At 42.4% G+C, this 23728-nt stretch overlaps 1 long non-coding RNA gene across 1 annotated transcript in view; it reads right to left on the reverse strand.

Annotated features, from left to right (window-relative positions):
- Positions 1–22907, reverse strand: part of LOC138633879 (uncharacterized) — a 165837-nt gene extending 142930 nt beyond the window's left edge. Inside the window, exon 1 of the long non-coding RNA XR_011311920.1 lies at positions 22894–22907. This is a non-coding gene — a long non-coding RNA (uncharacterized lncRNA). The remainder of the gene's footprint in view (positions 1–22893) is intronic.
- Between the last annotated feature and the right edge of the window lie 821 nt (positions 22908–23728).

Here is a 23728-nt window from a genome sequence, read left to right on the forward strand (position 1 = left end):
TGCTTCTCTGGCAAAGATTCCTCAAACTGCTTTTTTTTGGAGTCGAACCACATATTTATATCAGCTAAGTTTACTGACAGCGAACCTCCAAACCCTGAAGTCTGTTGGAGCAGCTCCTGGTCTCCCCCCCCCCCCCGTTCAATGATGAAGACCGTTTCTAAGAGGTTTATTGTACAATTATTTATTTCTATCAAGCAATCGATCAGCTCTGACAGCATTGAAAAATCTGTTATATGATCACAACCGTTTTTCTTGGCTTCTTCCTGTATGAAATATTTAAACAGAGCAGATTATGTACAGATTATGTGCATCTCTGCATAATCTGCTTTCCTTAAATATTTCATGCGGGTCGTTAAACTGTCAAAGAGGTTTGTTGTTGGATGCCTTCGTTGACATCTCTGGCAAATTTGAGGTGTAAAATCCTCAGGGGAGCTGACCGGACATATTTTTTTGGAGGTCAATGGGGATAGCTTCCTAAAAAAAAAAATACAGCTGTCTTTGTCAAATCTTCCAGATTATAAACGGAATAAAATGTTGTTTATTATTGCGTACAAGGAAAAAAAAAATAAAAGCATGAATAATGTGTGTTTAATGAGACTCTTTACGGTACAGAGCAGATATCTGTAGACGAAGCTTTACCTCACAAATTCTGAGTGACGTTTCATTCTTGACAAACTTCAACTTTTACTGAAACCACGTCTGCGTTCGATGAAGGTTTTTTTTTTTCTCTTTTTTTGAGATTCAGCAGCGCTGCCAAAAAGATGAGACTTTGAAAATTAAAGTTCCGGCCATCAAAGCATGCAGCCAAGCATTAAACAAAAGATGACATTCTCTGAAAAACATTTATGATTTGAGCAAAATTCAAAGACTGTAATTCTGTATTGTACATTTTGAAATTATTTTCCACCAAAACAACCGTCATCGACGGGGGGAGGAAAAAAAAAAAGTTACGAAACAAAGTAAATAAATAGTTTTTCAATTTTCATTAAGGAGGAGAATAAACATCCATTTCAACCAAATCGACCATAAACAATAGAAAAAAACAACAACAATGCAAAAGAAATGTCTGAAGACGAACGTTGCCAAGAGAGAGAACAAGATGCACTGACAACAATGAGGCGAAGGCATTGTCTGATTGTCTGCGGATCACACAAGAACGCGTACAGCGGGCATGTGTTCCTCAGTCATCAGCTACAGAAAATCATTTGTTTCGTGGGGAAGCAGGAGGCGCACAGAAAGAGAGAGAGGGAGATTCTCTGGGGGGTTGAAGGAGTCAGAGGGCTTTGTTTACCCAGAGCAGCAGTGACGCCAAGGTCAGGTATCGGGGCGTGTCCTCCGGCCCACCTGGGAGGTTATGGTTGTCGGGCAGCGGGCCAAAAGGAAACTCCCCCCCGCCCCCCTCCCTTCCTCCCCTCAGGGTCCCACCAATGACAAATCAAAGCGTCCCGACAGCTCAGGAGAACACGAGTGGATGCGAAAGGTGTCAATCACATGTTGAACTGGCGCTCGGAGCTACTCGGACGTCTGAATGCGCAAAGATGAGCTGCTGCGGAGAAATGAAACAACCAAAACCAGCTCAGACTTCAAAGAGTCTCCTTCTTTATCTAACTTCAAACTCTGGTGCTGGACTCAGTGTGCACACTTTCACAGGAAGTGACTAAATCAATGTCATGTGTTGATTACGATGGAAAATAAGGGTCACAAAAAAAATCAGAGGAGGATTTAAAAAAAAAGATTTTGCTCTGTAAATTATATTTCAAGACAAAATTTGCATTTCAAGGTTAAAGGGGCAATTTTGAGAATAAAACTACTTCCTTTGTGCATATTATTCTACAAGATGACGCAACGTTTCGAACCACCTCCAGATGTGATCCGGATTGCAAAAATTTCCCGCATTTCATGTGTTTTTTGCTGTCGAGAATCTCAAAAATCAATCTGGATACAATCTAGATATGACAAAAAAAAATGTTTTGCTCAATGAAGCGATACCAACAGTTGCAGCAACGCCGGCAAATATCGACGAGGTCATTTACCAACACGGCGTCCCATCTCTGCTCACATTGGGGAAATGTCTGGTGTTTTGACGCACAACATACAGTATATGGTGGTCAATGCTGATTGGTTAAAAGCTGCTCCAACAGTTTCTAAATTAACACCGAGGTCTACGGCCGTTAGCATGCGAATGACTGAATGACTCACACATTCGGGGACGTGAGTTCGGGGAATCAAACCACCCTGCAAGTGCCGTCCATAAAAACAAACAATCTAGCATGAGGCGACCAAAAAAAAAAAAAAATTCAGGAAAAAGAAAGTAAATATTGGTCGTGATCATATATAATACCCAACTCTTACCGAACAAATACAGACACAAGTTAGGACTATTTTGCGGCCAACAAATCCCGACTATGTCCTCAACAAAACACGACTGTTGCTGTGTGTGAAGCGATCGCTCCAATTGTATTTATCACATAAAAAGCTTTTCAGTATCTTCAGTTTCCTCCTGCGTGTTTAGTAACATGAAAGGAGTGAAGCCGCCCGGGTTTTCTTTCCCCCTCCGGAGCGCTAACATCTCTATTTGTCGTCCCTCGGGGACCGGCACTTGTCAGCACTCGGCTCTACGGAGATAGATCCCTCCTCTGACTCTGAAGGGAAATCACCTCGTTTGTTTTGTGTCAATCCACTCAAATCCTACAGAGCTATTGTGCTCCGGCTGACTCGGCACCTCCCCTCGCTCTCCCCGGGGAATACAAACCGCATTATTCCTGCCGTCACGTTAAAAAAGAAAAAAAAAAAAAAAAAAGGTCAACTTAACACAGAACTGGAGTCGACAAATCTTTTTGGTTTGTCATGAATAAGCAGGATCTGCTGCAGATTTAAATTCGTGCCACTGCTAGTACTTCCTGCTTCAAAGTGGTTGACAGTAATCCATTTAAAGCTGTATAGAAAGACATCTTAAACACAGATAGGGCTAAAAGTTAAACCACCGTGAATCTGTTTGGTCATGACACACACAAAAAAAATAGACCTGCTTTTGTTGTTAAAAAATTAACGTAGCAAAAAAAAAAAAAAAAAGCATTATTATCCAAAACTACTTTCCAAAAGAAGTTAAAAAAAATATGGATGATTTTTGTTTTGTTTTCCTGACTTGTTTTGGTCGGTAAAAATACAACGACGTGAGAAGGTGTCACAAAATACACAAACAAGAAGTCAGAGTCTGTGGAGCTCATTTTCTTAAAAGCAGTATTAATTGTTTTTTCGTTGGACCAAACTGTAAACACGACAATGACATCAGCTTGTAAAGTTGTTATGGCGGCACGCACACGTATGCACACACACACACACACACACACACACACACACACACACACACACACAGAAAACAAAGAAAAATGATCATTGTCTGTGTTCGGTGCTGAGCCGGTAGCGTGCGTTTGGTTTATCGGAGCTGTGCGGCTGAAAATATCCGCCACAAGTCGGGTCGATGAACCGAGAGTAAAACCAAAACACGGAGCTAAAAGGTGCTAAAATGGTTTTCCATCGATAAATAGGTAATCAGTAAATGCTGCTTTAACATCAGGATATGTCTTTATTCATGCTTACTTTGCTCTCAGTCGCACAAATCAAGTCAGTATTGGGGTGTTTTAATTTATTGCTGTATATCATACAGTCGTGTTGCTAGTGTGCTATAAATGTTAGAGACTTTCTTACCTTTGTTGAAAAAAAGTCCGGTGGGTCTTCCTGCTCCGTGGAGCTGTGATTCTCTGTGATTCAGTGGAGAACTTCGGTCCAGTGGTGCTGAAAAGCCGTTTCAGATATTTTCCTCCTATAAAACAATCAAGGAAAAACAAAGAATCCATGTCAGTATTTTGAGGTTAAAACAAAAAGATGCAAAAGTAAAACAATTTAGTAAAATACAAGATTTTGTACAAAGAAAACCTTTGACTATTGTTTTTTAAGAGGGATCAATTCTTCAGTATTGTTCTGTCTGTATTTCCAAAGAACAAACTTATTGTCGAAGTCGTGATTTGTTCAGTCTCTTGCGTATACGTTGGGAGTTGTTGAGTTTTATGTATTTTAAACACCTATCTGGGGACGGCCGTTGCAAATTATCTCCGGCTATAAATGCTGCTGTGGTGTGGCATTGGTTTCTGCTACATACTTGTCCCTAAACAAATAAAAATGACAGAAATTGCACAGATTAAAGGAAGGTTGTCATAGAGGCTTGGTTTTAAATGAAAGGATATATCCTGGTCATAGATGACTCCGAGGCAATGCCATCCAAAGTAACTCAGTGGCTGGACAAAGAGTTTCGAAGGTGCCTGAGGCCAAATACCACAACTTCAGTGTTGTCTGAGTTTAGTTGTAGAACATTACAGGTAACCAGGCCTTCATATTTTCAAGGCATGCTTGAAGAAACTGATTTGTTTCATGTGGCTTCATAGATAAATATAGTTGGGTGTCATCTGCATAGCAATAGAAACGAAGCACGAAGTACAAAGCACGTACAACATGAAAAGTATCGGCCCTAGTACAGAACCCTGTGGACCCCCGTGACCAACTTTTGCTTGAGTTGATCGTTGACATGAACAAATTTAAAATATATTTTATGACTACCAGCCTAGTGCAGTTCCTTCAATCCCGATAAACAGGTTCCAGTCCATGTAATGAAATGTTGTCATCAGTGGCATCACTGAGATGCAGCGAGATAAGTAGAGTCCATTGTCTGAGGCAATGAGAAATTTTACGACAACTTTAACCAGTGATGTTTCTGTTTATGATGCGCACACTCAAAATCTTCCAATAAACCGTTCTTGTGCAGGTGGTCATACAGTTGACCTGCGACAGCTTTTTAAAAGGATTGTAGATATAAAGGGGAGGTTGGATGAAGGTCTATATTTGGCTAAAACATCTGGATCAAGAGTATGTTTTTTTTAAGTAGAGGTTTAAATAGAGCGACTGTAAAAGCGGTACATAGCCTTTCAGCAAAGATAGTGACAAAGAAAGAGATTCTTCATCAAACTGTGAATTTTTTTCAACTAAACATGTGGTTCAGTTTATTTTACAAATGGTTGAAGAACTCAAGCCTGGTCAAACCTTTGATATGTGACTTTGACACTTGCACGGTCGACACGCAGACCATTTAAGTTGACAAGCGCCGTTACCGTCACTGTAAAGTCTTGACAGTATGTGGCGGCAAAAAAACAACACGAGACACCTCCAGCAGAAATAATAAGCATTGTGGAGCGGTGTACCGAAGCAGGTGCAAAGACGCCCATTTTTTTCTCTCCCTCCCCCACCCCCTCCACCACCCATATCACACACAGATGTTTCCCATCAAAGGCACCCACAAACCTCTCCACCCCAAGTATGTAAACCAAGATAAGGACCCATTCAAACGGAGGGACTCTGCAAACTGCACCTTGCTATTGAGCTTTTCTTTCTTTTACAATGTGCACTTAAAGACTGCGGCTGCTTTTTTTTTTTTCTTCTTCCTCTGATGGGTCACATGTGCTTCAGCGCCTTAAGCGAAACGTGTAGGTAGGATGTCTGTGAAAGGCGTTTGTAAATTGACAAGAAAAAAGGGGGATAATACCAGAGTGGTGTTTGGATGCGGCAGGGAGAGAAAAAAAAAAAAAAAAAAAGCAAATGATTGAATAACAGTAATTAAAGCAGTTATTCGTTCGGCGAGCACCTGCATGAGGGATGATATTGCTCCTTAATTCAGCTCAGTTTAACTTCTCTCAGCCGGTGGTTCCAGCGTCGCCTCATTAATCGCTGATTGGCATCGAGCTGTTCGCGGGAACAAACTGTTTACTCTGTCTTGCCTGCTTTCTGTGGGCTGCATGTGGCGACGGCCTCGCTCAGAGGCAGCATTAAGGCCTATTGTACCGAATGAGGCCGGCGCTGCGCTTTTTACCTTCCTTTTGTGGACGGTGTGCTAAGGCTGATTCATACACACACACACGCTCTTCAGAATATGATGCACAAGTGTACGATTATAAAGTGCATTCAATGTGATATTTCTTACATGCGGTGCACAGGATGCAATCTGTCTGGCTGGCTGTTCGAAATCCAATTAATCTACTTTGAATTTTTGAAGGTTGCAGCTAGCAGGGGAAACTTTCACTCTCGGTAAGTCGGCCGGCGTTGCAGAGTATTCAGACCACTGTATAATCATTGGTGAAGTGGTGAATGCAAATGAGACTGCATTTATTTAGTCATACAGAATATTAAAATTTGTTTGGGATGAGCATTAAACTTACTCGGCTCAAGTTTTTTTTCTCCCAAGGCAACTAATCGATATTTTCATTTGGAAGAATGTTGCACGTGAGTGGATTGCATCACCAGGGCGTCCACGGAGCAGGAGGAAACTATAACCTTCGTCAGTAAGTATCCCAAGTTTCGTTTCTCGATCAACATCAGAAGCTGAGTAACACTCGTTCTTGTGGCCGCTGGTACGTGAATATCTGTGATTTTACCGAGGACTCTACCAGAGAGCGGGCATCGAATTTTGTGTGAAACCTGATAACACAACAACAGAGACCCTTGAAATGCTTCAGAAAGTCTAGAAAGTCAGGTCAGGAGACCCCAGGTGGGTTTTTATTTGACGTTGGCGGTGGTTGTGTCACCGTGAATTCGTCCCCCAAAGGGTCAGACTGTCAACACCGAGTTCCAGCGGGACCTTCTGAGGCGTCTGAGGGGGAAACATTCGGTGTGAACCACCTGAACTGTGGCACGACGGTACTTGGACTCTCCAACATGTCAAATGCCGCTTTACACACGTTGAAAAAAGTTTGTAACCCTCAACAACACAACGGTACCTCCCCACCACCTCTACTCACCGGATTTGACCTCTTTTGTTCCCAAAGATTTGACACAAAATTTGATGTTTCACTTGTATTTTACTTATTTCCATGTGATACTTCCACTCGACTACATTTCAGTTGTTTGTACTATTTTTACTCCAATAAAATTATCTGACAGCTTTAGTTCCTTTCAGATGAGGATTTAACACAATAGATATTGTTATATAGAATATAACAAGCTGTTAAAATCCAACACATTGTTAAAGATTAAACCCAGTTTGTCTCCCGCCGTCTTACAAACAGCAGCGTCTAGTCGGGTCGCATTTTCAGATGTGTACGAGTCGTTAAAAGCTCCACCAAACAGATATTCTTCCCTTGAAACTTCTCACATGGTTTCATTTCAAAAAATGTTCAAATGATCCCAAATCTCAGTAAGAATCAAAGATGAGAGAAAAAGTCTAAAATTGGATTTTGTTTGGATCAGAACTTTGTTTTTTTTTCTCCTACAAAATCATCTGACGGCCGCCTCACAATTATCTGCTGTCCCTGGATAGAAAGCGGTTGAAAGCAGCTCCAACAGTACAGTCCAACATGCTGCTCACACTGATGCTGCAAAAATCGAATGATGTCATAAATAATCGGATATCAGTCAGAGACCAAACCAGGACTTTTACTTCAATACTTTAACTACATTTTGCTGCTTGATACTTCTGTACTTATATACGTACATATAATATTTCAACCACTACTAACTGTATCGAACCGGTTTAATACAATTTAAAAAATAAAAACGAATAAAAACTTTTTACATTTAAGTTTTCACCGTTGACTAAATGAATTCCTGTTTTCAGCTGTAAGCAGCGACACACACTTTATATAGAACACAAAGTTGGCAGACACACACACACACACACACACACACACACACACACACACACACACACACACACACACACACACACACACACACACACACACACACACACTCAAGACACAAACACACCACCTTTCTTGGGGGGCCTTGCAGGGGCGAACCTCCCACTCCTGCTGGCTCGCGGCCCACCTGCCAGTCAACATAAAGTGAGGTCAAATCCCAAAAGTCATCGACTATAAAGCATCCTACAGACAAACAAGCTAATGTATGCGTGATGGATCGGGTGGGGAAAGTGGAGGGGGGGGGATTAGCTATACATTCTCCAATATATCAAAACACAATTAAGTGAACTGACAATTACAGTGAAAAGAGAACCTGTAATTATCTCTTTGAGGACTAGAACTTGATGGGAGGTAATAGCCGGTTACGGAGGATGGCGTGGTCACATGGTTGTTTATCTGCCAAGCGAGTTTGATCAACTTATAAATGCAACTTATAAAAAGTAAATTAACAGCTTCGGCTCGGTGGACGTGGCTGTTATCTAATCAACAAATGCTTCATTTCTCTCGCAAAAAAACCCCATTAAAAATCGATGGTTTCTATGGGTCGAATATGGCGGCTCACGAGGGACAAGATGAATATTTTAGACCACATATGTATCTCCAATATCTACATAACATACGGTATTCAAGAATAAGAGAATTTATCAGATTACATTTTTACAATAAACCATTGACGTTAATGGTAAAAAAAAAAAAATACTACATTACTTCTTTGTATTTATAAATATCTACATATGTTATTTATAAGGATGTAAACTAACCACAACTAATTCAAATTTGATGTGCTTTCATCTTTAATTTTAAACGACGAGGGCAGAGATCAGTTCACGCGCACACACTCTCACACACACACACACACACACACACACACACACACACACACACACACACACACACACACACACACACACACACACACACACACACACACACACCTATATAACGCTAATGTACCGCCTCCAGTGGTTGGAGGCGGTCATGGCATGCGGCTCGGAGTTGGACCTTGTGTTTATTATTATTTTTTTCTTTGTAAAGTTGTAAATCAGGAAATAACATTCACGGTTACCAGACAAATAAAAGAGGGGATTTCATGGTGAGGAAGTTTGTGCAGTGCAGCCTCTGGTGATTAGAGAGCCAATCTGTCAGCTGAAGCACCTCAATTCAAAACGCCGCGTTGGAAATCATCCATTTTAAACCGGAGTGTGTTTCTGTGTGTGTTTGTTTGTGTGTTTGTGAGACACTAAAGTTCTCGTACATATAGCTGCAGGGCCGCCGCTCTCCGCGTTGACCTCTGACCTCGCTGCAAGCTGCTGTCCTGAAAATAAAAAAAAAACACCCTGCGTGGATAAACAATATATCACACATCAACTATCAGGACAAGCGTGCACTCTGTGTACATGTGCGTGTCGAGAGAGAGAGAGAGAGAGTGTGTGTGTGTGTGTGTGTGTGTGTGTGTGTGTGTGTGTGTGTGTGTGTGTGTGTGTCGGCAGGCAGAGAGGGAGAGTTAAGAGATGGAGCAAACGAGCAGCTGTGGCAATATTTCCAATATTTACTCTCCTCCACCGAGTGCAGTTGCTCGGGCCTTTGAGGAGCAATCAAACATCCGGAGATGGTCGCAAGATTCTCCCTTTAAGCCACGAGGTTTTATTTGAGAAAGAATACCTTCTGTTCGCGGGATTTGCAGCCATTTCATTTCAATCCATCTGTTTTTTTTTTTGTTTTTGTTTTTTAAGGTGAAAAAGAGAGGAGAGGGGGAGTGAGGAGAGGGGAAGAAAAAAACAAAAACAAACACACACACACACACACACACACAAACAACAACAACAGAAAGAAGAAGAAGAAGAAGAAAAAAAAAGCGGGCTATTGAACAGAGCATGTTTGTGCATCATATTGTGCTTGATGTAATGTAGGTCAGTGTTCTGCACAGCACCAGATAAGACACAGGGAACAAGTGCTGTGTGTACTTACAAGCAAATATCTGTCAAAATAGCAATTGACAGATCTACAAGAGCCTTCCCTCTCTCTCTCTTTCTCTCTCTCCCTCTCTCTCGCTCTCTCCGTCTTTTTTTTTTTTTTTTTTTTTGGCCGGGGAAGTGGTTCCTTCGTCATTAGCATTTTTGAAAAAAGGGCCAGAGATTTGGGCCTATCTGCCTCCACTCGCTGCCGCAAAGCCAGTCTGGCCCAGGTTGTTATCTGTGCACTACAGAGGTGCAGCTGTTTAGCAAATGGATTTGCAGATTTTTAAAGGGAGATGAGGAGAAAAAAAAAAAAAAAAAAAAAAAAAGAGGGGGAAGAATCAGGTATTCACAGCTAAAAACCCTCCCCAAACTGTGTGTGTGTGTGTGTGTGTGTGTGTGTGTGTGTGTGTGTGTGTGTGTGTGTGTCTGCGTGCGGACATGTACGCGTCTTATAAATCTTTACCTCCTGTTTTTCTAAAGGAGCCCACATTATTTTTGGAAATGGCATTAAACACACAAAAAAGCATGAAAAATGCTTATTCTCTCTTTCTGCGCGTTCCTTTATTCACTTTCCAGACTCCCGAGGGGCCTTTTTTTTTTTTCTTCTTCTTCTTCTTCCTTCTCCTCAGCGGGCGCCATCGCCGCTCCGGTTGCCTAACTGGACCGAGGGATGCTGGGAGTGGAAGGAGGAACCAATGGGGCGCTTTAAGGTGGGGCGGGATGCTCGCTGTCTTCGCCACAGCTGCTGGCAAGTGCGTCTCTTTTGTCTAATGCAATCCCAGCGAGGCCCAGACTCGCTCTCACACGCACACGCACACGCACACAAAACATACACATTCACACACACACGTGGAGGAATTCTGGCTTCAATCAAGGGGCCCCCATGGGAGAGAGAAAAGGGCCCTAAGCCATTGGAGACACCGAGGGTGGTTGGCTTTCCTAAGTGGGGGTATGTACTGTACGTATACACACACACACACACACACACACACACACACACACACACACACACACACACACACACGCACACGCACACACACACTCTCACGCACACACACACGCCTCTTCAAACACACCTTGTTCTCTCCTTCTTAAAGCTACAGACAAGACACTGCCAACATATGTATGTGTACACACACACACACACACACACACACACACACACACACACACACACACACACACACACACACACACACACACACACTGGGAGAGTGTGATGCCTGGAAGCTGCAGCCTCAGTCTCTACCAGGAGGTGTCGTATAACAAACCAGAGGATGCAGAGTTTGTCCTCCAAAGAAAAAAAAGTATGACACCCGAAACTCAGCGCACACACACACACACACACACACACACACACACACACACACACACACACACAGACGCGTGGAATAATGTATTAGACCGCTAGAAGACAGCTGAGATTGAACAGTTTTTAAATAGAAATGACATTTCTTTATTTAAAATCGGCCGTTTTTCATCCCAAATTCAGAGTAAATATCCAGATTTGATTCATAATCTCCGCGTGTTCATGAAGTTATTTTTTAATCTTCATCGTGCATCACATGTTAACGCACCTCTTTACATGTTTAGTAATGTACATTTTAGCGGGGCGATATAATATTGTTCCATCTGTAACAGCGACTGTAAATCAATCCATGCATGTAAGTTATTCATGCTGTCATCCGGCCTTCCCACTCATCCATTCTGCTTAACATGCCGGGGATCCGCCGGCTGCCTGTGTTTGTCTTGACTCCTGTTTTTATGTTCAGATTTTGGTATTTTTTTTGGTGTTGGGTTTTCTCTTTCTTTTTTTTTTGTTGCAACAACTCAGCAGAGATTATTAAAGTTTCAGATCTACTTGGTTAACTCCACTAATCAGGTACGAAAACTTTGACTCAGGGCTGTGAGTGACACTGCAAATAAAACAGACTTTTGTTTGCTTGAATTTAATGTAGGTGAGGCTGTTAAAAGGGAGTTTTTCCTTCCTTCTGTCGGAGGTTTTTCTTCCTGTTAAAACTGAATTTTTCCATCCCTCTGTTGAAGTTTCTTCCTCTTAAAAGGACATTTTTGCCTCCTATCTCACGCGGGAATTGTTGAACTGTTGTAAAGTTCTGTTGTGAGGACTTTACTGTGTTAAAGTGCCATGAAATAACCCGCGTTGTGCTTTGCCGCTCTATAAATAAAATTGACTTGACTGGGTTTTAACATCATAACTTGGATCTTTAATACGATAAAATAAATCTACGGCAGCCGTGAAGTAAACTACTGGACATTTTTTTTTAGCGTAGAATCAACTCGACGCACAAGTCAGCTGACATTAAATAAACGTATATTTGTACAGATTTTAATGACTAACACTACGATTACATGTGCTGAAAACGTGGCACCGTGGGGGGGCGCCTACTCCCATCATGCTTTGCCTGCACGCCGCTTCCTCTGACTCATCGTGCCTCTGCCTGAACCTCCCCGGAGTGTTTACCCACGGAGACACCTTTGACCTTTGTGGCTCTGAAAAGTCAAAGTGATTATTTAACTCTCAACAATTAACAGCACACAGAGTATCTACGGGCTGATTAATAAACAGCAGATGCAGGTTTGGATTCATTTTAAGGTTTCAGCGCTGCTTTCGTAATGCCAGGTTTTGATTTTTTTTTTTTTAAGGAGGAAATAAGATACTCGAAAAAGTTTGAGTCAACAGATGCACTACTTTGCATTTGTTATCAGTGTAATTGAATGGGCTATTGTGCTGATAAATGTAAACTGCAGCTTAGGGGACAGTAGGTGTTCTTTGTAATGACTAAAACTCGGTTCCAAAATTAACAAAGAAATCTATTCAAAATAGAAGAGAAGAGGTGTGCAGGTGTCTTTTAATTTTATTCATCTTCTCCTTTGCTGAGCCATTAGCGTTTTGTTTTTTTGTCTTTGCCCGACTATTGTGTGGGCGACTGAGCTCACAATTACACTATTGTTGAGACAATTGAGAACTGATAAAACTGTGTTCAGATGGTATAATATTCCAATGTTGCTTTACTATAATTACTATTAAACCATTTAACCTTTCAAATATATCCAGCAGGGGAGCTGGAAGCTCAGCCGGCTGCCTCGAATCAAGCTAAGGAATTATCAAATGTCAAAGTTGCTGAAAAACTGATATTTTTTTTTTTTTTTTTGAGAACGATAAATCAAATCCCCACTTCAGGAGTTTATCATTTTAAAAAGTTAATTTCACTTTTGCAGAGTGCTGTGCGGGCGGCGGGAGGACAGGTGAGCTGACTGGTTGTCGAAGCCGGCTGACGAATGTTCTGCAGAGGAAAAAAAAAAAAAAGGCGCTTTTTTTTTTTGGCCTTCGTCGGTGGGTCTAACAGATGCTGCCTGTCCGCGTGTACCTCTCCGCTGCCAGAAATATCAGGGGCTGGGAATTAGGAGAGGCGATGTATAATTTAACTTAACAAGTGACAGTTCATGTGCTGCAGCAGCAAAAGAGCCACAATAGAAGTGCATCTCGGTGTTGGAGATCCAGGCTCGCCTCGAGCCATCGCCTCCTCCCCTTAAAGTGGAGTGGGAGGGAGAGGGGGGAGGAGGAGGAGGAGGAGGAGGGGAAGAAAACACCAACACACACACACCCTGCTGTACTTCACTCTCTTGCTCTCTGCCGGGGAAGTGGAAAGAAGAACCTCCACTGTGGCATAATGACTTTGCAGGGAAACAATAAGAAATAAATACCTTGGAGCTCCTCTATTAGTCAACACTTAAAAATCCTCTTTTTTTTTTTCTCCCTTTTCCTCCTCCTCCTCCTCCTCCTCCTCTCTCTCTCTCCCTCTTCCTGACTCTCTCTCTCGCTCCTAATGAGCCTCTTGTTGGAGAGGTAACTAGGGCCGCCGCTCTGCTCCGCGGCGCTCACGATGAGGAGACTGTTCGCTGTAATCACACAGAGGCTTGAGATGGAGGGAGCCGGGATTAGCTACTTTACCGTGTGTGGAGTGTTTAACATGGCACCCGACACCGCGCTCCTTTCCTGTCTCCACTAGACAAACACTAGCCGTCATTAATTTCATTTGCTTATCACAATCGCACCCCCGCACCCCCCACCACCACCCTTCCTCCTCTTCCTCCTCCTCCAAAAAAAGAAAAGAAAAAAAACCTTCAATTTGGACCCTTCTTGGTTGTTGTTTTTTTCGATTCAGGCGTCGATGCAAATTATTGCAGCCCGCTGCTAAGAATTACTAGGTAAGGAAGCTAAATGAAGATGAAGAATTGGAAAATGTTTCCAGTTGGAAGAATGTTGATTACCAGGGCCGGGGTCCTGGAGGATTCCCCACTATTTATCCTCATATTTTGGGCTGCCTCTCCCTTCCCGCTCTCCTCCGCGCTCCTCCTGGGGCCTTAGAGAAGCAGCTTGCACTCAGCGCTGCCAAAAGAATTTATTAGAGCAAATGGTATTGTAAGCCCTATGGAAGGCATACCTTATGTGAAGATTTAAAAGATATTAGGAGGATGGCGCAGGCGGGAACCCAGGTGTGCCGGGTAATAGCCATTGTCTTGAGTGTGCGCGTGTGTGTGTTTACATGTGGCTCAGTGTCTGTGTTTATCGAGCTTCTGCCTGGGAAGACGAGAGGAGGGGCACAGTGCACCCGGGACACCAGAGCAAACTGTGTACTTAAAGCGCATATTTTTTTTTTTTCCACCGCTGAAAAACCTGTGCTGTCGTGCAAAGGCCAGCTCTGATTGGTTCAGGTACGCCGTCATGTGACAGAGAAGGGAATGAACTACGAACGCGTTGACCCTTCAAGCTTCCTGTCGGGGACGATGAAAATACGATCGTTGTCGTCAAAATTTGAAGCAGAGAAACGTCCTTCATTCGTCACTTTCAAGTTCGATTTCTTCCTTCTTTTTTTTAAGGGTAAAAAACAACAACATTGAATATAAGTTATGTTTCGACTGAGCGAGGGATGAAGATGAAGTTACAACATTGGTCGTTTGAATGCAAAGACTTCCTGTATCTCTTTCAAAATAAAAGCTGTCATTCCCGGTATTCCGTACATATTCCAGCCATGGATTTAAGTTGTGACCGAATGGGAGCCCACCGTGATCGCGGCATTTTGACCGTCACCGTCTTGGATTTTTGGAGCCAGAAGTGACCATATTTGGAACCAGCTGGGGAGGAGCGAGGTGTCAATCTCACTGAGAATCTGAGCACACTAGGCCACGCCCACTTATGCCTTTCAATCAAACTAAAGAAGTTGTACAGCTTGATATCTAATGAATGATGGATATCGTTTTTTAGAATAACCACCAGAACTCTGATCAGAAGGAGGGAATTTAGCTGTTTTTTTGTATTTCATGAGAAGTTGATGCTTTTTGAATGGGAGTCTATTGGAGTTGAGGTTTTTAGGAGCTGGACTCTAGTGGCCCTCGCTGGTATTGCACTTTAAGACACTTCGTCATGAGCTTCTTTGGTCTTTGGTTTTAACCCAGTTTAGTGGGAAGCAGGTCCGTGTAGGACAAAACAAATGACAACAATAAGGTGAGATGAGTAACGGCAGTTTGAGCAGCAACGTTCTCCAACAATGTGGTGAAAAGGATGAGACTCCTTAAACAACCAGAAAGATGAGATTGCGATGGAAAGAAGGAAGGTTGTACGTTTAAAAGGTCTGACAGGCAGAATAACAGAGTTAAGATGATGTATAAATAACAGGGAAGATTACTGAACGAGTGCCGATGACAAAACTATGACTCGAGAGATTTTGACGAAGAAGATAGAGCAGCGGGAAGACCAAATATTCAAATATGGAGGAATAAAGAATATGAGGCAACAGATCTGCCTTATTAAAGTCACACATGACTTTTTTTTCACGTCTTTGGTGTAAAGTTAGCTTTGGCACGACGCGTCTGACGATTCGGACACGATTGATCGTAATAATTCAATTATTTTTCGATTCCGCTTTTGCACATCCAAAATGTGTTTTTCTCTCGTGAAGATAAACCGTGTCCACTGAAAAAAAAAACTATTTTAGCCTAAAAAAAACAACTCAACTTGTAATTTCAGGCTCCTGCACCGGCTGGAGCTGTTTTGGTGCTTAAAATGCGTATTAAGTGTAGTATGGTAGCAACACCTTATCCACATTATGCAGCTCAATTATTCCATGAGCAACACCTGCAAAACAAATTTGGCATTCAAATTTGCTAAGGATGATCAAACAACGCCGAAACACTGTCATTATTTCTCCCTCACATACAGAAGCGAGGGGAGGAGAAAAAAAAAAAAAAAAAAAAAGATAGAGACTAGCTTTTTTTTTTTTTTTTTTTTTTTTTCTGGATGCACTGAATTAACTATTCAGCTGGAAGCAAACTTCATTTTATAGGTTTCATTCACCTCATTTCCCAAAGTGTATTTAACTGCCATCGCAAAAACAACAACATAAATTGATTTGGATCCACAAAATCTCACCTGCGAGGAAAAAAAAGAAATCACTCTGAAGGAACTTTTTTGGGGGGAGTTTATTTTCCCCGAGTATAAACGGTCTGAGGCCTCATGTTTGATTACTTTTACGCCGAAACTTTCACCGCTGAGACGTTCAGTTTTCTGTCTCGCGAGGTTGTTTTCTGAACCCCAGAAGGTCGACGCGGATTCTTTCACAGGAAACACGCCGACGTTATCCCAACCCCTTCTCCGCGAAGCTAACCTCGCGCCGTGACGCTAGATAAAGAGAAATCAGGGCTAATGAATTGCGCCTCCCCGGATATAATTCTGTAATAGCTATAATCAGGCCGTTTCTGAGAACACATGAATATACATGGCCGGCGTCAGCTGCAATCCTGTTGGTGGTCAATATTCTTGAAGCTCTGCCAGTCAGAGAATATTCCTGCTTCCCTGCTCCTGCCTTAATGTTATCAGGTAACACACACTGGCATTAAATCCCACAACAAAATAAAAGCCTCTTTTTGGAAGCCTTCACAGCAGACAATGCAGCTCTCACCAAAAGCCCTTTAAGTGTTCGTGTTTTAATGTCATTATGGCACCACGCAGCAGCAGCAGCAGCAGCAGCACACAGACCGGGCGGGAGGGAGGCAAAAAAAATTATTACAAAAAAAAACACAGAGAACTGCAGCTTGAAAGGAGAAACCCTACACAAGACCTCAAGGTACGTTTTGCTCTGAGCCGAGATGCACACACACAAAAAAAAAAAAAGACTCGAGCAATGGCAAAAACAAACGGGACGGGTTTATTACGTTTACGCGGTGAATGGTGGAACAACGGCCTCGGCAGTCCTCGCTGACAGCTTCTAAAGCCGCAGATTTGTGCCCATTAGTCACACATTTTAGCAAGAAGGTGGTTTCTAAAGTGCATTGATAGGGATTACAGTTCTATCCTTTCCTGTCTTTCTTTCAGCACCGAAACATGCGGCGGATTCCTGAGATGCCAGGAGGTTTTTTTTTCTGCAAAGAAAAGAGTGGGGGAAACTATTGTATTTGTTTTTCTAAAATGGCAATCCATAGGGTATTAAGGGGGCTTAATCTGCGATTAATATTTTAATGATACAAAATAAGCGGGCGAATTTCTTAAGTTTTTAACGGCGTCCCACACCAGGGGAAGGTTTATTTACATGCCGTCTGGGAGAGAAAGAGGCCGATGAATGCAAAAAAAACAACGTCGGGTTGAGATTACATGGTAGAACTTGGGTGCGATTACACCACGAGGGATTTGAATAATCTCAGTTTATTGAGTTCGAGATATTTTGTAATCGTAGATTAGTTTTAACAGGGACATTCTTAACCGTGCTCTCCAAAACTCGGATTAAAGACAGATAAGAGTTTGTGTCACCGGATCCAAAAATCACTATTTCAGCCGCCTATTAGTCCCCTCGCACCGTGAAGATTCCTCCCTCTGGGTCGGGTTTGTGTTTTTTATTTTGTTGGCCTTCATATTTCTGGGCGAGGCTGTCGTATTTTGAGCGACGTCTCGCTTCGGTCTCCCAAAAATTGTCCAATCGCGAATAAGTACTTTTCCTTTTGAGGTGCTTGTACTTTACCGGGCTGAAATATTTCCATTTAACTAACAGCTTTTGTCTCTGGTTACTTTTCAGGCACGCAAATCATACAAAAAGTAGATGCTTTGTACCACCTACATATAAATGCATCACTAATAATATTCCACTAATATCAAGGGGCCACTTTACTTCTTCCTGCTTGTAATGGTATATTTTTATCGTGTATTATCGCTTAAACTTGTTAGTAATCTGAATCTGAATCTCCAACAGGTTATTAAAATGTGAATTTGAGCAATAAGGCAGCGTAAGGGTAGCTTCTTTTAATAAGAAGAAATTGAATAAACTTTATTTGTATAGCACCTGATTGTTTGTTGCTGATTGCTTGTGAGTGTTTTTGGGTTTAACTGTAAAGCTGAATTGTCCTTCTGGGATGAATATAGTTGAATACCTCTGCCTGTTGCATTAATAAATTAGAAAAATAAACATACGGCCCTGAAACGACAGCAATATGTTGTCAAATAGACTTCAGTCAAAGCTTCCAATGGTCTAATTGAAATTCTAAAATATGCACAAAGGGACATAAAAAGTGGAGTCAGCTTCTTGATTTTTTTTTGCACCTGTAGTTATCACCTCAGACATCACAGAGTCATTTACACGTGCAGATTATTCCCATTAAAAAAAAAGAGAGCTCTTTATTCAACACGCCTGGTCATCGGTTCACAATCTTAGAGGGTCTAATAGTCTTTGTACTGTATATATATTAAAAAAAAAAAAAAAAAGACCAAAAAAAATCCCAAGTGGGGTCTTGCGAGCGCTCAGATCAACTCCGTGACCTCACTCAGCTGCTGGTTGTTTCAAAGCAGAGACATAAGAAGAAGAAGAAGAAGGAAAAAAAAAAAAAACCTTAGATAACCATCAGTGTCTCCAATATCTTTCCTCAAAGAGGCTGAAGGCCCACATTGCCTATAATTGGATTTGATTTGCACTCCCAGCATCAGTTAGGGAGATTAAGGGCAAGCACAAAAATCCCCACGATTCCTTTTCATCCAGATGACAAGCAAGGCCTAACAGATCCTGAAAGGAATATTTGTTGATGGAAACCTTCCTCGCGTCGCCTCGCACAGAGGGTGCCGGAAAAATGACAGTCCCCGGGAAACAATAAACACATAATAAAAACGTAGATTATTACGGGTGTCTTAAGGATTTGTTTGATCTTTTTTTTTTTTTTTTTCCATCAAAGTGGGAAGGAAAAAAAAAAAAAAAAAGTGTCACTCGGTACCTGGATGATGAAGAACGACAAAAAGAAAACACTCGACCGGGATTCCTCAACAAACTTAAAACAAGGTGGAACAATAGTTTTACTTGGAGGAGAAAGACAACAAAAAGTAGTTAAAAAGTTGTTTGTGTACGGTGTGTGTGTGTGTATATATATATAACGACCACATCTCGCCAACAAAAGCTCTCAAAAGCTCTCATAATACCAGACTTAACTTATTTTTCTTCCTCTTCATCGCCTGCGGGGAAGAGGGAGGTTCTGTTCCGGCCTGATAAGTCATCTATTTGAATGGATCGTCATTCTCACAGGTATGTAAATAAAAATAAATAAAAACAACAACAACAAAAACAAACAACCCATATTCCTCCTCTCGCCTTTTATTCCGCTCCTTTGACAACGAGCAATGCTTACACTAGATTAAATATCACCGTCAATAGACTTCCCCACGCTCGGGTGTCGTATTCACTCTACCCCATGCCAAAAGACTAATATTAGTATCTCCGGAAAATAATCTCTCTCTTTATTTCGCAAGTTCCCCGCTAAGGCATTCACATTTCGCATTTATCAGAGGATTTAAATGCGGATGAAATAGTATATAAGCTGGATCCCCTCAGGAGAGGTTCTCATTCTCTTGTATTCTTTCAGATGGGGAGAGAGAGAAGAAGAAAAAAAGGAAAGAGAGAGAGAGAGAGAAGGAGCACACTGCACCTTGGCGGAGAAAAAGGGAGGAGGAGGAGGAGGAGGAGGATGATGCCGAGGAGGAGGAGGAATTAATTTTTCCCCTCTGGGAGAAACACATGCTGGATCTCAAGAGTTGGAGGGAATCTTCCCATCTTGCTCTGATTGGCATTAACAGGAGGGGGAGGGGGGGGGAGAGGGAAAGAGATGCCATGGTTGTTACTAATGATTTATTGTCTGAAATGTGAACGGTGTTGTGGTGGGTGCTTGTCAAGAAAAAAATTACAAAAAATAAAACGTTCAGCGGATCTTCTCTTCGTTTTGGCTTTTTAATTTTTTTTTTTTTTATTATTATTATTTTTTTATGTCTTTTGAGCTTCAATTTCAATAAATTCATTATCAGGAAGTGAAACCAGAAACCCAGCCGGTAGGAGTCGAACCGGACGCAAACTTTTTTCAAACTACGAAAACAAAAACACCGAAACGAGATTACGGCGGAGAAAATAACAAATATTCTCCCGATCGACTGCAGTGTTGAATATTCTTCTCTATCGATTGATGGTTTTTACTTTTCCCAGATGTGATGGTTGCATTTGTTCCCAAGACGACTTCTCGAACTACGTTTTTGTCTGCATGCTTTGTTGTTTGTTTAATATCTGCTCAAAGTTTTTCACAATTTTACACAGATATGGTCAAAAATGACGCAACATTTTTAAACATGCGCACCAAAGTCTTCCTCAAACTTCGGGGAAAACGCTGGTCAGTTTTTCAAAATCACGTTTACCAACAGTTTACAATCCAAAGATATTAATGGTCACGTAAAGAAAAGCAGCAAACGATTAGAGTTTAGAAGGTGAACCTTCATGTCGGGCAAATCTTACTTCATGCATTTAAATAGTTGCTGATATTTTTTTTTACACACTAATCACTTAATAAACGGATTCTTTCAGCTCTAACCCGGCTGGACTTCCTGGTTATAAAAGGATATTTACTGGAATATACAAGTTACATCACCTTCAGCTTTGACTTATTTATTGATTTATTGATTAATATGTCCAAGAGAACGAAGCTATCGATTAACGAGCGGACAATCGGAGAGGAAACGCGGGATTTTATGAGTTATATCTCATATTAGGACACTTTATTTGCCACTTTTGGAAACTTTTGCGCGCGCAAAAAAAAAAAAAAGAAGAAGAAAAACACAAGTATATTCTCCACCTTTGGAAAAACGCTGTCGAAAGTACATAATAAAGAAAAAGTAATCGAATTTGAACCCTAAACCTAAAGAAGGAAAGCAAAGATTTAAATGAACAGCGTCGGTGAAAGATCATTTAAACTACGATGAAGAACCAGTGATGGAAGCTGAACTCCGACGAAGGGAAAGTGGATGAAACCGATCTACAAACCAAAACCTGGAAACCTTGAACCTCACGACATTAAAGGGCGCACTACTTATAGTTGATTTTTTTTTTTATTACACCAAAACGGGTGTAAACAAAAAGAGGATGTCGGTTCCGTTTCGAGTCCAGACAGCCTCGGGCCCGACGAGGACCGGACGCCGAGTCCGGCTGGACACACCGAAGGTACCGGGACGTCCTGGAGCTCCCAGCGCAACTTTCCACCGAGCGCATTGTTTTGTTCGTTGCGCACAAAAAAGTCCTGAAAGAGAAAACCTCGAGAGGAAGAAAACCCCCAAAGAGCTTTAATCCCTCAACGTTTGACTGACAGGTAAAAGTTTTGAAACAAGAGTGGCGAGCGCCAGGCGAGGAGCGAAAAATATTAAAAAAAAAGAAATAAAAAAAATACAACCTCACAGATTACCACTTTAATATTTGATAGCGCGCGGGGGCTTCCTACCACTTAGTGTAATTAAATCAGTCGAGACCTCACTTACAAAAAGACTGAATTTGGACTCCATTTGTGTCGTACTGGGTTTCATTCACTCAAACAACCGGGACGTCGGGTTTCACGGTGACGGGCAGGAACAAACAAAAAAAAAAAAAAAACAACAACCACCAAATCTCTCAGCCACCGTTTGATGCATTTACACAACAGACGCACAGATAATGCGGTTAATGGCCAGACGTCTAGCCAGACACTGTCCCTCCTGTGTGTTGACGGGGAGACAGAAGGCTGTCGAGCTGCACGCAGATCAACACGTATTGACTCAATCTATTGACAAATGAATTTGGGGGCAAAGTCCTTCTGCGAGTTGTTGATTTAGGTGTCACAGTTCATTCCCGCCGGTGCCAACACTCACAACACATATCTCCGCCTTGATCTGACGGCAAGCTGTGAGTTCAAATATCCTTTTATTAAAGCGTAAAACATCAGAAAACGATCATGATGTTTTCCGGTCCCGGCTCGTTGTGAACGGTAAACCGCGACTACGAAGCGCGTCGCGGTGAGAGATCCGTTAAAAAAAAAAAAAACAACAACACACAAATAAATAAATAAATAAATAAAAAAAATCGGAAAATAAACGGCTGTGAATTTTCGAAAATGGAAATGAGACGAATGCAAACGCAAAGTTTGTTTTCCTGCAATATCACAGTCAAGCGACTACATTAAAAAGCAATTAAAACTAACTATTGCATTACAAGGGAATGAATCAACTTTCAGCGCGTTGAAACGCATGTTTTCTCCATAAAGCGCGGTGTAAATGAAACTCTTCATTAAGGATTAAGAAATAATAAAGCAAAAAAATTAAGCCTGTAGTGTGAGCCCGTTTTAAAATGTTCATTATTAGCTGTATTTGCTTTAATGAGCCGTCGGAGAGAGAGAGAGAGAGAGAGAGAGAGAGAGAGAGAGAGAGAGAGAGAGAGAGAGAGAGAGAGAGAGAGAGAGAGAGAGAGAGAGAAAAAAAATACAAAATACAAAAATAAGCGGAGAGAAAAAATGTGCCCCCGTGATAACTTGATCAAGTTTCTGAGTTCATATTTCAGGGGAGGAGGAGGAGGAGGAGGAGGAGTAGGAGGAGGAGGAGTAGGAGGAGGGGGAGGGGAGTTAATGAAATCTTCAAAGAGAGATCAGCCAATTTCATTTCACCAACTTCTCGACTTTGTACAAAGATGCAGCAGGTGTCGGCTCCCGAGAAGAGTTTTTGGGTAAATATTGATCCTGTAAATATGTGTGCCGTTCACACCCTCCCCTGGATTCTTCCTCTCCGGGAGACGCTCGCACGCCCTCCCTGCAGCCGACACCAGAGATAGTTAGCGGAGGTATCGTCTTCAGTCCGCGGCGAGCACCCCCCCTCCTCCCCCCGCACCCCCCCTCCCCGCCCGCCCGCCCGCCGTCTCCCACAAGGCCACTGTGGGAAGAGGGTACAACTGTTGCGAGTGGGCGGCCACATCTGTTCCCTGAGATGGGCGAGGACACCCCCCGTCCCCGTCCCCCGTCCCCCCCCCCATCCTCCCCTCCGCCCCCGGAGGTCATGGCACGCCTCGGCTGACGTTTCACATGCAAAACCGCGAATAACCGCCGCGGTATCTCGGAGACAAAAAAGGGGGCCTTTACGGGTGCCACTCGCCTTCAGATCCGAGCCTCGACTTTTCTAACGGGAGAGACCTCCTCCTCGTCCTCCTCCTCGTCCTCCTCCTCGTCCTAGTCCTCCGTCTCGGCGCTTTGAGCAGGTTAAGTGTATTCAAGGTGTACAAAAGCCCCCCCCCCCCCCCCCCCCGACGGTGGAATACACTCGCAGTCGGTGGCGCAGCGTTTCTTCCGTTGAAGCGCCATATGCACGGCGCTGCCGTGTGCTATAGCTGCCAGCTTTCACATGCATGAGGCGTTTGGGAGAGAAAAAATAGAAATGAATATGCGCACGCACACACACACACACACACACACACACACACACACACGCACACACACACGCACACACACACACACACACACACACACACACACACACACACACACACAAAATGAGGACACAATTTATGGACTTAAAAAACTGCATCAGTGTCTCAGCTTACCCGACAAAACTTTACTGGAAGAATATTCAGAATCACAAATGTACAGATTTCTCTTTTCATGAAGTCAGGACTCGACTCCTACAACAGGCGGGGATGAGTGTGTGTGTGT

This window comes from Brachyistius frenatus, unplaced genomic scaffold (assembly GCF_029030835.1).
Source record: "Brachyistius frenatus isolate BFR_SWC_R1_liver_20210118 unplaced genomic scaffold, ASM2903083v1 Contig_239, whole genome shotgun sequence".
In the NCBI taxonomy this organism is placed as follows: Eukaryota; Metazoa; Chordata; class Actinopteri; family Embiotocidae; genus Brachyistius; species Brachyistius frenatus.